Here is a 13,734-nt window from a genome sequence, read left to right on the forward strand (position 1 = left end):
CCAGAATCCAAGTTGGCCCTCTCGACTGCTAACCCAGGGGCTGACAGGGTGGGTCTGAGCCCAGTAGCGGCTGGTTAGCGTCTTGGCTAACGCTTGCAGGGGGTAGGCCTGCAGCCAGGATGTCGGCTCCTGGAGCAGTCTGTCCTTACATGCACGCAGCCTCTCAAGCTACACTGCCGCCCGTTATAGTAGCACTCTCCCCTGGCTGCAGTATCCAGGCGTCTGGGCAGGAAGATTTGTAAAGGCCCATCTATTGCACCACACTGCCCTTGCTGGCTCCCCAGCTGCCCATCTGCAACAGCTCATTAAAGCACTTCTCTCTCCTTGGTGCACTCACACAGCCCTAGGCATAGAAAAAAATTCCTATCCGTGGACTGCCTGGGAAAGAGCAGTGAACCACAAGTCAGGAGACTTGGGCATTAGTCCCTCCACCACTAACTAGCCCAGAGATGTCGGGCTCATCATTTCACATCTCTGGGCTTCGGTCTGTAAAAATGAGGGCGTTGCACTAGATGCTGTAGCCTTAAGGTCCCTGCCAGCCATAAAAACCAAGCATTCAAACTGGAAAATCCATCGTCAGGCATCATCAATTGAGATGGCCCAAGGATGCCTAACTGGTGTCTGTCTATTACCCACCTCAAGGTATCTAGCAACTTTGTTTTGAAATTCAAAGACACTCATTCCTTCGGTTCCTAATGCCCCCCCAAGTGTTTTTTGTTCTTCTCCAGGGCTAGCCTTCTTCCTCCTAAATAGGCAATGAGCGGCGTCAATGCCTCAGCGTCTGTCTTGGGAATCCAGGCTGAGCGAAACAAGAACGATGCTTCCCCATCTCTTAGAGAACACTTCTAGTCTCTTAATCATTAAGTGGCTTGTCTGAATTTCCCATCATCAGCAGAGAAGCATCCGCTACACTTTCGGAAAAGCCACAGGAGAGTAAAAGGATCTCTGAAGCACTGGGCAGGAAGTGCTGTTCAGTTACCCTGGGGCTGGGGGGCTGGAAGAGAGATGGGGTGGAAGCGAGTTTGCCTCCAATGGGTAAGGAAACGGCCAGTGAGCAATCCCTCTGTGTAGGCCTGGGGCTTGGAAGTGGGGTTAGAGGTGAGTCAGATGTGGAGGCTGGATGCCGGGACCGCTCCCACGGCCCCCCAGACCTCTTCAGAGCCCACGTCACGACCGTAACCTTTACCTTGATTGTGGGGATTATATGATGAATGCTGTGTCCTCATTAGATGGTGGGCTCTTTGGGAGCAGGGATAGGGTTTGGTGTTACTCATCATCAACCCCCCACGTCTAGCCCAGGGCCTGATTCACAGTAAGAGCTCAGGAAATACTGGCTTGATGAAGGAATGGTTGAGCCTATGGATTTGGGGTCAGGCCGCTCTGGGTCCAGGTTCCAGCTCTGACGTTTATGAGGAGTGTGGCTTACTTTAATCCTCTCACGGTCTTGGTTTTCTAATCTGTGAAATGGGGCTAATAACAGTATCTACCTCTTAGGACTGTTAAGATTAAATGAGGTAATTTGTGTAAAGTGCTTAGCATAGTGCCTGGCACAGAGTAAGCACTCAGGAAGCATTAGCTGCTATTATAATTATTATAACTATAATGACTATTGTTATCAAGAGTTCACAGTCTTGGTGCAGGGCCAGGGGAGAGAAAGGCACGTGGGTGAGCAGTGGTATCTGGCTTGATCAGTGAGCCCTGGAAGAGAGGTGTGGACAGATGTAGGAGGTAGACGAGGGAGGAATAAACTCTGCGAGGGATTCCAGGGTAGGCTTCCCAGAGGGGGTGAGACTTGGTAGGATCCGGCGAGGTGAGTGAAAGGAGCTGACAGCAGAAGAAACAAACAAGCACATTCCAGGCAGGGGGTCAGCGGGTGCACAAAGACACAGGGGCAGGCGCGGAGGTCCCACGTGGCTAGAGGGCAACGTGGACGCAGGGTGGGCAAGAGCAGCCCAGACAAGGTTGTGAACAGGGCAGGGCCCACCGTGTCTGCCTCAGGGCCCACACCTAGCAGCTTGCCCTTGACCCTGCAGGTGTCTTCTGCCCCATCTCCCTCTCAGCCCACCGCACCACCCTCCACCCATACCGCCACACCAGAGACCATCTTCACGTGGGTCATTCATTCGTCACCCGCCTACTAAAGGTTCCCAAATATGGGGAGACAGTAGTGGTGAGACAGACGGAGTCCCAGCCCTCCAGGAACTTATATTCTGGGGGAGGGAGACAAAAATAAAGTAAGCAAGAGAGCATCCGAAGGCGCTGGGTGAACCAGGGCCGGGACAGAGGGTAGCGAATGGCGGGGGGGCAGTTTAGGCAGAGGGGTCGGGAGGCCGGTCTGACCTGAGAGGGGGGGAGATGGCCTGCCAGGAGGGGAAAGTGAGGAGCGCCACGGGAGTGGCACACGGCGTGGCTGAGAGGCGCTGTGCTGGGGAGCCCCGGGTTAGGGAGACAGGGCCAGGTCTCAGAGGCCCTGAAAGATGTTTGGATTTTCTCCCCTGTGAAAAGCAGGACCTCAGCAGGCTTGCAGAAAATGGATGGCGGGGGGAAGAGTGGAAGCCAGAAGGATCCTAGCTTCCTCGCCCGCCTGCAGCCTCCACACCCAGTCAGGTACTCCGCCATGCTGTTCTGCCACCTAAGAGTCCGCAGACTCCGAGGCCCTCTCTTCCCCTCCCGCCCGCACTGCCTTAGTTCTGACCCGCACCAGCTCTCGCCTGGACCGCCCAGCTTTCTGACTCCCTCCCCCCGACCCCTCTGATCTATCCTCCTTGCTATAAACAGGGGGTCGTTCTCCTGCTCAGAATCCTTCAGTGGCTCCCCATTCCATACCTGTTTTGTAACTGGAAAACTCTTCTTCAAATGAAATATTGTTAGAAGTCCAAATATATACAATGGATGAAAAGTGGCTTAGAGACAAAGCACCCAGAGCTCCTACCTTCAACCCCTCCTTGGAGCTTCTAGGAGTCAGCTTGAAAATCACTTACCCACAGCATTTTGTGGCATTCAGGTTTCTTCATGATCTGGCCCTTGCCTTTCTTGCCAACCATTCTGGTCCAGGTGCCCTATTATGGGCTGTCCTGTCCTAAGTGCTCATACGTACTGAGCCATATAAATTTCACAAAAGCCTTATGATTATCTGCATTTTCTCCATGGGGACCCTGATGTGCAGTGAGGCTATATGCCTCTGGCCCAGCCCACAGCTACTACCTGGCAGAGCTGGGATGTGACCCCAGGCAGCCAGGCTCGAGAGCCCACAGTTTCAGGCACTACGGCATCTTGCCTCTCTATAACTGCCCCTCCCAAACCCTCCAGGTTCTTTTGTACCTTCATGCCTTCGCCCTGTTCTTTCCACTGCCTGAAATAACCTCTCCCTCCCTCTGACTGTCCCGGACAACACTCCTCTTTCCAGCCCAGCTGTCCTGTTCCCTCCTCTTGGGTCACCTCCTCTCACTCCTCTGGTCAGACTTAGGGTGTCTTCCATGGCCCCTGGGTCTAATGGCCTAGGGGACAGGAGTTACGAACGCCTTGAAGCCCGGCAAGGCACATCTGGGACGAAATCAGCAGGATCTGGTGCCCCGCTGGCCGAAGGGGATGCAGCGGAGGAGGGCGGAGACTGACACCCCGGCTGCCCCGAGCCCGCATGGCTGAATCAACTCTCTGCTGGGGGAGGGGAGCGGAGGCGGCTCCGGCCGTGAGCCCCGGGCTGTTCCCTGCTCCTCCTCGGGCCTGAGCTTGCAGGGGAAGAACGCCGAATGCTGGGGGTGGCCGGGGTAGAAGGCGGGCTGTGTCTGTTGTGCTGCTCGGGCTCCCTGCTGGGAGCTGGGGCAGCTTCTATTTGTTCTGACTTCCATGCCTGCTTTTTCTCTCAAGTGTTTTCTGCCCCAAGGGCATTGCAGCGTTATGAATAAACGATCTAGCAGAATGGAGGCGCCTTAAACGAACTCCATACGCTCCGGCTGCAGCCTGTGTTGTGGACACTGGAAGCCTGGGACCCGGACCGGCCCGTGGAGGGGGCCCTCCAGCTCACGGGGAGCGGGGAGGTGAGGGAGACCCTCGCGGTGGGTTTGGTCCCGGGGGACCCCTTGAGACACTACAGCACATCAGTGGGAGACAAGTGTTTCTCTATCTGAACATCTTCAGGGAAACAGATGGTTTTATTTAGGAAACTTTTTCACAGCCTCTCCTTCATGAACCTACCCTTGAAAAGAGGTTTAGCGTTTCACACGCACCATTACTTTTGGGCAAATAGCCATGAGTCAGAATCACACTGGGAGGTACAGATCTCTTCCTAATGACTTTAAAAAAAGTGGGTAGAGAGGGAGAGGAGCTATGAGGGGCTGGAAGGAGTCTGAGGAGAGCAGAGTTTGGGGAAGTTCTAGAAGAGATGGAGGCAATGCCTGGTCAAGTCGAAAAGTCTGCACCACGGGTGCTTGTCTGTGAGAGGCCAGGGTCGAGGACTTCACCTCTGCTCTGGTCCATCCATCTTCACTAATGACAGGAGTTAATGGCACATTAATGACCTTAATGATGAGAATCTGTCTTCATTTCTTGCCTCAAGTTGTCCTGCCACGTGGCTGTCAAACAGCTGTCAGTTTCGCCCGGAAAGGGCGGGCAGCTCAGCGGTGAGTGATCTGCTCTCTGCCTGAGCAGGGCTGTGGCTGCAGGGCTCTCGGCAGGAGGGAAGCTGCCCTGGTCCCAGTGGGGCAAGTCTCCTGGGACAGCAGAGGAACATTTCTGCAAACAGGTGCCCTGGGGATGCCAACAGGCAGGGCTTTGGTGCCAGACGAGGGCACGTGCTTGAACCACCAGTGATGGGGGCTTTAGCTTCTTCATATCTTTGCTGACCTGAAGGTTTAGGTTTTCACCTGTCTCCTGCTCCAGACACTCCAGATGCTCCAGACCTCTGGGTCTTGCTGTGATGAGGCTCCTCTCTGAAGACCCTCTTTGCAGCCTTTCATGGAGTTGCCCACGCTGCTCTTAAAGCATTCTCTTTGTTCAGTTCTCCTCCCACCTCTGCAGCTACCCCTTTCAGTCCCTGCTGGATCCTCCACCTGCCCCTACCGCTAAGCAGTGGGTTCTAAACACTCATTCTCTCCTCACTCACCCACAGCGTTAACGCCCATCCCCATGCTCGTGACCCCCGAATTTATGGCGCCTTCACCGACCTCTCCTCTAGACTCCAGCCACGTACGTCCAACATGACATCCCATCCTGGACATCGCACAGAAATTCAAGCTTCTCAGATGCTCGGGGTGAACTCTGAGCTTCTTCTGTTTACATTTTCCTCTTGTTTCCTCCAACTCAGGAAATGGCCCCTCCATCCATCCAGTTTCTCCAGGCAGAAACAAGACCTCGTCACTGATGCCTGCCCTCCTTTCTCCTTTGCATTTAGTTCAACCCCAAGCCCTGTCAATTCTATCTCAATTCAATCTTGAATCTACCCACCTCTCTCCACCTCCAGCGCCACACAGGGGGCAAAATCCCGTCTCACTTGCTCACATGCCACAGCCTCCTAACAGGCCCCCTGCTTCCCTTTGTTCTCCTGCCCCGCTTTCCATACTGCAGCCAGAAAGCACTTCCAAAACTGTAAGATGTACCATGTCGCTCCTCTGTTTGAAACCCTCCAGTGGCTTCCCCCTGTGGCAGAATAAAAGCCAAAAACCCTTCTCAAGACCTACAGGGGCCCTACATGATCAGGGCCCAACCCTTCCCCCTCCCCCTGCCTCAGCCCTCCTCACTACGCATTAGGCCCTCAGGCTCTCTCAGCTCCTCAACTGTGCCCCCGGCACTTTGCACATTCATCTCCCTCTGCTTGATCATTCTTTTCCCAACTCTTCACACGGCGGGTGTCCTCTCATCCTTCAGGCCACTTCCTCCAAAGCCACAGCCCCTGCTCTAGACTGTGTGTTCCCAAAGGACAGGGACTGGGTCTGTTTTACCAGGGCCAGGACTAAGGCAGAGTAAACCAAAGCGCCCAGGGTGCAAAAGCAAAGGCGGTGGAGGCCCTCATTCTTAGCTTCACTCACGCATGCCTCCAAGAGCGAATGCTTCCATACACTCTGCCCTCTTGGTGCCTTGCTTACCTTACCCTGGTCCCTGTCCCGTATTTTACTCACCACTATATTCCCGGGACTAAGCACAGTGCCTGGTAAATAAATAACACAGGCTCACCAATATTTGTTGAATTAATGAGCAACTCGGCTTTGTGGGGTACACCTGGTTAGAAGGCGGTGGTGAAAAGGACGGGTGTGGGCCCTTGCATAACCTCAGCCTCGTGTCTGTCCGGCAGTGTCCCTGTGGGTAACGAGATGTGGGTAACAGCTCAGGGTGGAGCGTCATAAGTTGTTGCTCAGGGTGTGGTCTGGAGGTCTCCTGACTTGGACTCACTTGGGGAGGTGGGGACTTGACACCTGAGTTGCACCCCAGGTCTACAGAGCCAGGATCTCTGAGGGTGGGACCTACATGTGCGAATGATTGACAGGCTTCCCAGGTGATTCTTCTGCATCCTCGGTTTGTAACATAAGGCAAACGAGGAGATTCCGAGGCTGCCCTGGACAAGACCCTATTAGAGCCTCTGCGACATGGAGCATGACGAAAGTCATTCAATATCAGTGTTGCCAAGCAAAAGTTAGGATCATAGAAGGGCCTCTTCTCCTTGGTTAGGTGCGAACAAAGTTCCAGTGGATCAAAGCCACGCTGAGCCGCCTGGAGCGCTTGCTCACCACCACCCTTCGCTTTCTCCCTACGCACCTCAGGCACGCCGCAGAGCTGAGTTTTAGCAAGAAGGGGCCTCACCCAAATTTAGATGGTTTAAGAAAACTGGATAGCACTCTAGAAAGGTCTGACACAGCAGCAGAACTTGGAACTTGCCAGAAATGCAGATTATTGGGCCCACCCTCACAGGGGGTGGGGCCTGGCACTCCATGTTTTAACAAGCCCTGTAGGGAAGTCTTAGGGGCTGAGAACCATTGCCTTGTGGAGTTAGAAGAACCAACTGAGCACGCACACTCTGGCCGGGATTTTGACGTTGCTTCCACTTTGTCTCCTTCTTTTCGTGATCAAAGCCAAAGTCAAGAGAGAAGGGGACTGACAGATATGGAGCGTCTGCTTGTTTGTAGAGCCCATGCTGGGTACTTATCATACTGTACTTAATTCATATGGTTCATACAACATTCCTGGGAGGAACCCACAATTATTGCCATATTGAGGATCACAGAGGTTAAGTAATCACCTAGGGTCTCAGAGGGATCGAGCAGGTCTGGATCTGGACTCCCGTCTGCTGACTCTGAGGCCTTGTTCTCCTCCTCCGTGCCACGCAGCCTCCTCTGGAACTGTGCTCCACTGCACCTACCTTCTGCCCCTGGTTATTGAGGATGAGGTGGGCTAAGGACATGTGTGGGTTTTTTTTAAAAAATAAATTTATTTATTTGTTTATTTTTGGCTGCGTTGGGTCTTTGTTGCTGTGTGCGGGCTTTCTCTAGTTGCGGCGAGCGGGGGCTACTCTTGCGGTGTGCGGACTTCTCATCTTGGTGGCTTCTCTTGTTGCGGAGCATGGGCTCTAGGCGCACGGGCTTCAGTAGTTGTGGCACATGGCCTCCATAGTTGTGGCTCACAGGCTCCAGAGCGCAGGCTCAGTAGTTGTGGTGCATGGGCTTAGTTGCTCCGTGGCATGTGGGATCTTCCCGGACCAGGGCTTGAACCCGTGTGCCCTGCATTGGCAGGGGGATTCTTAACCACTGCACCACCAGGGAAGTCCCTCCCAGGTGGGTTTTGAAAGCAAAATTTTTCAGTATTCTGGAAGCAAGAAGCCTAAAGAGGAAGGCTCTGAGACTCAGAGTCATTTCTTCTCTCTGCCTGCCCAGTCTGCTTCCTCTTGAAAGGGGACAAGCGTGTGATGTGAGGGGATCCATCTCCTGCTCACTTCAACCAGCCCGTGCCGGCATCCTCAGTCAGCCGTTCCTCATGAAATGCACCTATATGTCATCGTCTCACCCAGTGCTAAGTTGCTCCAGTGGACACAGCCTCATGCAAGAAGACTGGGAGAGGAAGAAGCCGGGCCAGCAGTGGAGGGTCCTGTGCTCTCTCTGCATGGACCTTCCCACCTGAACTTCTCCGGGGTGCAGACACCAGGTCTGGGAGGAGGAAACCCTTCATGAAGAAACTTTGGGCAGGTAAAGTGTTTCCCTCTGTGTCCTGCAGAGTTGGAGTTATTTTCCTCACTTTTGTTTTCCGGCTTCCTCAGGTCTTAAGGTGGGGCGAGGGGATGGTCTGCAGTCCCTGTGGGCCTCCTGGGAGAGCTGCAAGCATCATATCTTGGGATTCACTCCCTTGGTGTAGGATCTTTGTGGATCGGAGCAAGACAACTCCACGTGCCACTAGGCAGCAAGAGACCACGAGTGACTGGTCAACTCATCCAATCCTAGCTTCCAAGCAGGACCACATTAAACTCAACAAATGAGGCCTCTTTTAAAGACATCTCGCTCACAACTTTCGCTGTGTTCCATCATCCTGGAACTCAGGAAATTCTCCTTGATGTCCAACCCAGTGCCTCCCAGGTTACTTACACCCTTCCCTCCTAGTTCCCACCTGCTGTTTCATCATAACGCAGACATTATGCCTTCACAGTCTTGAAGACAGTATGAGTTTTGACTTCCTTCCCTTCTCCAAAGCTGGGAAATCCAGTGTCCTTGGCCTTCTAAAGTTTCCAGGCATTTCAGTGGCCCTCATCCAGACCCACAATAGTCATCAACAAAGAACTCTCAATTGGGGGGGGGTTGGTGGGAAGCTGAGGTCTTGGCTCTTCATCCAACCAGAGGGGAGGGAATCACAATTCTGCTGCAAAACAGCCCCAATGGGGGATGCATGGGACTTGGGGCAGAACCCAGGGTTCAAATCCCTACTCTACTACATTCCAGCTGCATAACCGTGAACGCCATTGAACTTGTCTAACCCTCTCTGACAACGAGCATCAGCCATCCTCAAGGTGGTTCCCTGTTGGGCAGCTGTTCTAAGCCCCTGATTTGGAGGCATATGAGGAAACCACAGGAAAGACTTTGCCAGCTGCTAGTAGAAAAGTCAAGATTTACGTGTAGCGAGCATACAATCATTCTCCTGCCATATTGGGGCAGGCGGTGGCCCTGCACCCAGTGGATGTGCTATCCAAAGCCCACCTGGTGGGCTGAGGGGCCAGGTGTGTTCTGTGGACATCTGAGTCAGGAAGAGGAGGAGGGGCAGCTGCCCTGGGCACGTCCCGGGGAAGAGGGTGGGAACGAGGACTTCGTCTAGCCTGGGTTTCAGAGGCCACAGCTCCTGACTTCAAGGCCCATGGGAAGCTGTGCTGGCTAGCAGCCTGCCTCATTCTTTCCTCCCAGCCCTGGGCTTCCCCACCCAGCAGCATCTTCAATAAGTGGGGTTAGGGAAGGACACCTGTGGGTCTTCTTGGGCTCCAGGCACCAGCTCAGGTGTCCCCAGCAACAGGGTAAACTTAGGGGTAACATTGAACTTAGAGCCAGGAGGCCTAGGTTCAAATCCCAGCTCTGCTGATAGTCGGCCGAGTGATCTAGGGGGCGTCATTGGGCCTCCCTGAGCTGCGGTTTCCTCAGCTGTAAAATGAAAGCGTTGTACCAGATGACCTCACCTTCTCATCTGTAAAATGGGCTTAACCTTGAAGATGAACGAATGTGTGCACTTAAACCCCTTGCATGGGGGGTCTAGTGCAGAGCAGGCTCTTCATACACTTGCTCAAATGCTCAGGCCCCTTCCTGCTTTGTCCTGCTGTGGCGCTGCCTCGGGCTGGGGTTGGCCTCAGGAGTGTCCAAGCTGCATTCTGACAATCCACCTCTGGAAGGAGAAGCTACTGGCGGAAGAGGAGGGCAAGGGAGGAGGGAGCGTGGCTCCAGGACCCCTAAAGCTGCCCGAGGAAGTACAGAGCTCTGTGCTGGGAGGTTGTTCTGCACCTGGCCCAGGGCCTCCCTTCCCCCTCTGCTCACCCAGAAGCATGATGATGAAACACCAAATTAGCTCCATTATTGTAACTCCTCCAAAAATTATAGGCCACATGCTCTGCCAGAGCCAGCTAATGTCTCCCACTGGTGAGCAGGTGACACTAATGGTTATTTCCTCTCTGCCAGGCACCAAGTGCAGAGTGGCAGAAACAAAGAGTGAGGCTCAGGCTGGGAGGCAGTCCCGGGGGTGGGGAGGAGAGGTATCGTGGAATCAGTGCTCCTGCCTGCCCCTGTACCAGAGCCACGGCTAGTGCTGCCTGAGCTCCAGAGCGGACGTTCTTTCAAATCCTTCCTTCCCTCTCCCGGAGGGACTGCCTCTTGGCACTGAATGAGCCTGGACAGCCCCCGGGTTCAGGAAGAGGCCAGCCTGGCATTAAGGCAAGGCCATACCCCACAGCTGTACCCGTGGCCCAGCCCAGCCTCAGCCCCTCATGCTGGGCATCCCCAGGGTTCCCGCTACTCTTGCTGTGGCGACTGCTTTTGACCAGGGGACCTGCTGCTCCCTGGACACCCCCATCTCTCAGGTCCACCTCTCAGGCTCCTTATGCAAGTTGCAGCCGGGCTTTCCTTGCCGTCCTCTCTCAGCTCCTCCTCCCACCCCACCTCCACCTGCCTCTGCTCTCACGCCAGACAGCACCATCTCCTGTCTGCAGCAGTGAGGCCACCTGTCCTCAAGGAGGTAGGCCTTTCTCAGGCTGAGCCGGGCCCCTTCCTGCCAGGCCAGGCAATAGGAAATCACAGATTCCGGGACCTGCGTTCTCCACCGACCACGCTCCCCACGGCTCTGCAGAGCACCCGCCACTCTGTTTTGGCCCACGCGCTTCTTAGAGACTAGGGTGGGAGCTGGGTCTCTTTACAGAATTCCTAGCCAAGCACCTTCTGCAACTACTGCAATTAGCAGGTCGAGAGTAAAGACCTCTCTGTGATAATCAGTATAAGAGCTCAAGGGTCCTTGGATATTACAAGATCCCGTCTCCTTTTACAGATCAGAAAACAGAGGCTTTGAAAGCCTGGGCGGCCCAGTTGATGCTAGATGGAGTTTTTTTTAACCCCTAGACTGCTTTGTAATCCCCTTCTTTCACTTCCCAGTTTCATTCCACGTGTATGAATGGAGCACCTACAGATGAAGGCCCGGGTTAAGGGCTATAGGGGACATGCAAACAAACAAGACCCCGAGGGGCAGCAGTGGAAAGTCGAGAGCCCTGGATTCCAGAGACTGCTAGCCTCTACCACAGTGAGGATGATTACAAGGAAGAACCTTCAAGACCCCACTCGTAGCTCACACCCATCGAGCACTCGCGGCGTGCTGGGCACTTGGCTAAGAGCTCTGTGTTTATAGATTAGGGGCTACTCTTGCCCATATTTTACAGATGAGGACGCAAGCACAGAGATATTCACAAAGATATGAACCAGCCCACTTTGCTAAAGAGGAGGGAGACGTGGCTCAAACCCACGCAGCCAGACCACAGGGCCACTCTCTCAACCACCGTGCCAAACCAGCTTGGTTTTCTGAAAGGTTGTCCTCGGGGATCACATCCATTACCCTCACTACCCAGTGTTTTGGTTTCCTCTAATGCTTCTGGAGCCCTGGTGAAGCAGTGTGTGACAGTGCTTTACGTCTGTAATCTCAGTTACTCGTTTTTATAAATCTTTTAAAAAGAATCTCATTTACATGTCACAGCAAATTCATGAACTAGGTCTTATGATTACCTCCACCCCCTTTGAAGAAACTGAAGCTTAGAGGTGTTCACAAGGTTTTGGAGTTCCACGACCAGGCTCTGAACTGGCCCCGTGATGTTGTTCATTATTCCCTCTGGTCCCAGGAGCAGGGGGTAGCTTTGTTTTCCCCAAGCATCTGGTTTATACTTATTTCATGGACACAGAACCCTGTGACTAGGTTTCCCTTCTCACACAGCTGCTAGAATGCTTCCAGGCAAGTGCGAGTCCGCTCCGGACAGCGTTCAGATGGTGGGGCACACGTACTGGGTGGTGGCCTCTCTGGACGCCATTTGACTTTCTTTCATTTATTCTTTTGCAGCATTTGTATGTTGTCTTAAGTTTATTTGTAATCATATTATAGGTCTTGTGAGCTAGCTAAATCCCTTTTAGAGCAACACAAAGTGACAGACACAAATAAATGAAAGTTTTTAGTACTTGCTGTGCAACCTCCAGACAATTCACTCTGTCTTGCCTCAGCTTAATTTTCTCTATCTGCAGAATTAGAATAATGTCCCTGCGAAGACTCGCTGAGGACTGAATGAGACAATGTGTGTAAAAGGGTCCTGTAAATTCAATAGTGCTATGTAAGGGCCAGGTGGACTTGTAATATTGTTATTAATAGCAAGATGGGGTCCCGGCCCTTGGGGCACGTGCCCCATGAGCGGTCTGGACCCAGGGATTGGTGAGGAGGGCCTGGCTGGCTGCGACCCAGTCCTGCATGTTGGGAAGATACCCAGAGCTGCTGATGGGTTTCTCAGAGTGGCCCAATGCTGCCGTGGTGGGGTTAGAGATGTGCCAGACCACACTGCCCATACCTGGAGGCTTTCCCTGGGGCTCTGCCCACTAGGAAGCCAGCTGGCTGAAGAGGGAGAGGTGATATCCCCAGGGCCACCCCCGGGCCCCAGAAGAAGGTCAACCGTTCACTGTGAGGCTATAGGGCTCCCCAGAGGGTCTTCCAGGATGTCCCAACCTCATCAGCTGGGAAGAGGAGACCACTCCTCACGTCTCTGGGAACTCAGGGATTCACTGATAAAGATGAGCAGTGGCCATGGTCCATGGTGAGAAGGCAGGCCTGGGGGGCCCAGGTTCCTGAGCCTGGTCTTCACAACCCCACCTCTGAGCCTCGGCCCTGCTCGCCTAACAGTCTCCCCCTCCGGTTCTCCACACCGCATCCTTCCCTTCATGCTAGCATTCTTCCAGAATCGCTTAATCCCAGAAACTTCCAGGCCTAACCTAGACAATGCTTCAACCCTCTCTCGGTCTCCAGAGCATTCCTGCCCCTCACTGCCTTCAGGTGATTTTTCTAAGTAAGGGGAAGATTTTGGATTTCATCAAAATGTTAATGGAGGTTATCTCGGGATAATGGGCTTATGGTGCATTGCTTTTCTTTTTTTGTGGCTTTCTGTATTTTCCAGAATATCTAAAACAAGAATATAATGCTTTGCCTTGAGGCAAGGAAGGGTAAAATATATTACAGTCTTACAGCTTTTAAAGAAAATGATCTCACTTTTGGTTCTTCGCTTTAAAACTGACTTCAGGGAATCTCCTCAGTTTGCCTCATCTACAAAATTGAAATGCTGATTTCTTACTGTGTCGAGAGTGTTAAATGAGATAATGTACTTGGAACATGCTTTATAAACACATTAGGTGTTATTGTTGTTAGTCCCGGGAACAATCAACTGGGGCAAGAACCTCTGGAGGCCCTTTCTCATTGACATTTCACCTCAACCTTGTGAAATACAGGTTATTTCCCACATTTTACTAATGAGGAAACAGAGAGGTGATGTGATTTGTCTAAGGCCACACGGCAGAGGCAGGATTCTCACTCTGGTCTCCTGACTCCCAGTCCTGCTGACCTGCAGGTTCTTGGGGGATGGCACCGTGTTTGCCAAATGCCTTGCGGAGGCCTCTTGGATCCTGACTGACAGACCAGAGCTGGCCATGTGGCCTTGAACAGTCCTGCTCCCTTATCAGTGCCTCGGCTTCCCCAAGAGTGAAGAGATAATCCTTATCC

At 53.2% G+C, this 13,734-nt stretch overlaps 1 protein-coding gene across 3 annotated transcripts in view; it reads right to left on the bottom strand.

Annotated features, from left to right (window-relative positions):
• SYT6 (synaptotagmin 6) overlaps positions 1 to 13,734 on the bottom strand; it is a 57,597-nt gene that overhangs the window by 15,946 nt on the left and 27,917 nt on the right. The gene's annotated exons all lie outside the window — the stretch shown is intronic.

The sequence above is a fragment of the Eschrichtius robustus genome, chromosome 3 (genome assembly GCF_028021215.1).
Source record: "Eschrichtius robustus isolate mEscRob2 chromosome 3, mEscRob2.pri, whole genome shotgun sequence".
Lineage (NCBI taxonomy): Eukaryota > Metazoa > Chordata > Mammalia > Artiodactyla > Eschrichtiidae > Eschrichtius > Eschrichtius robustus.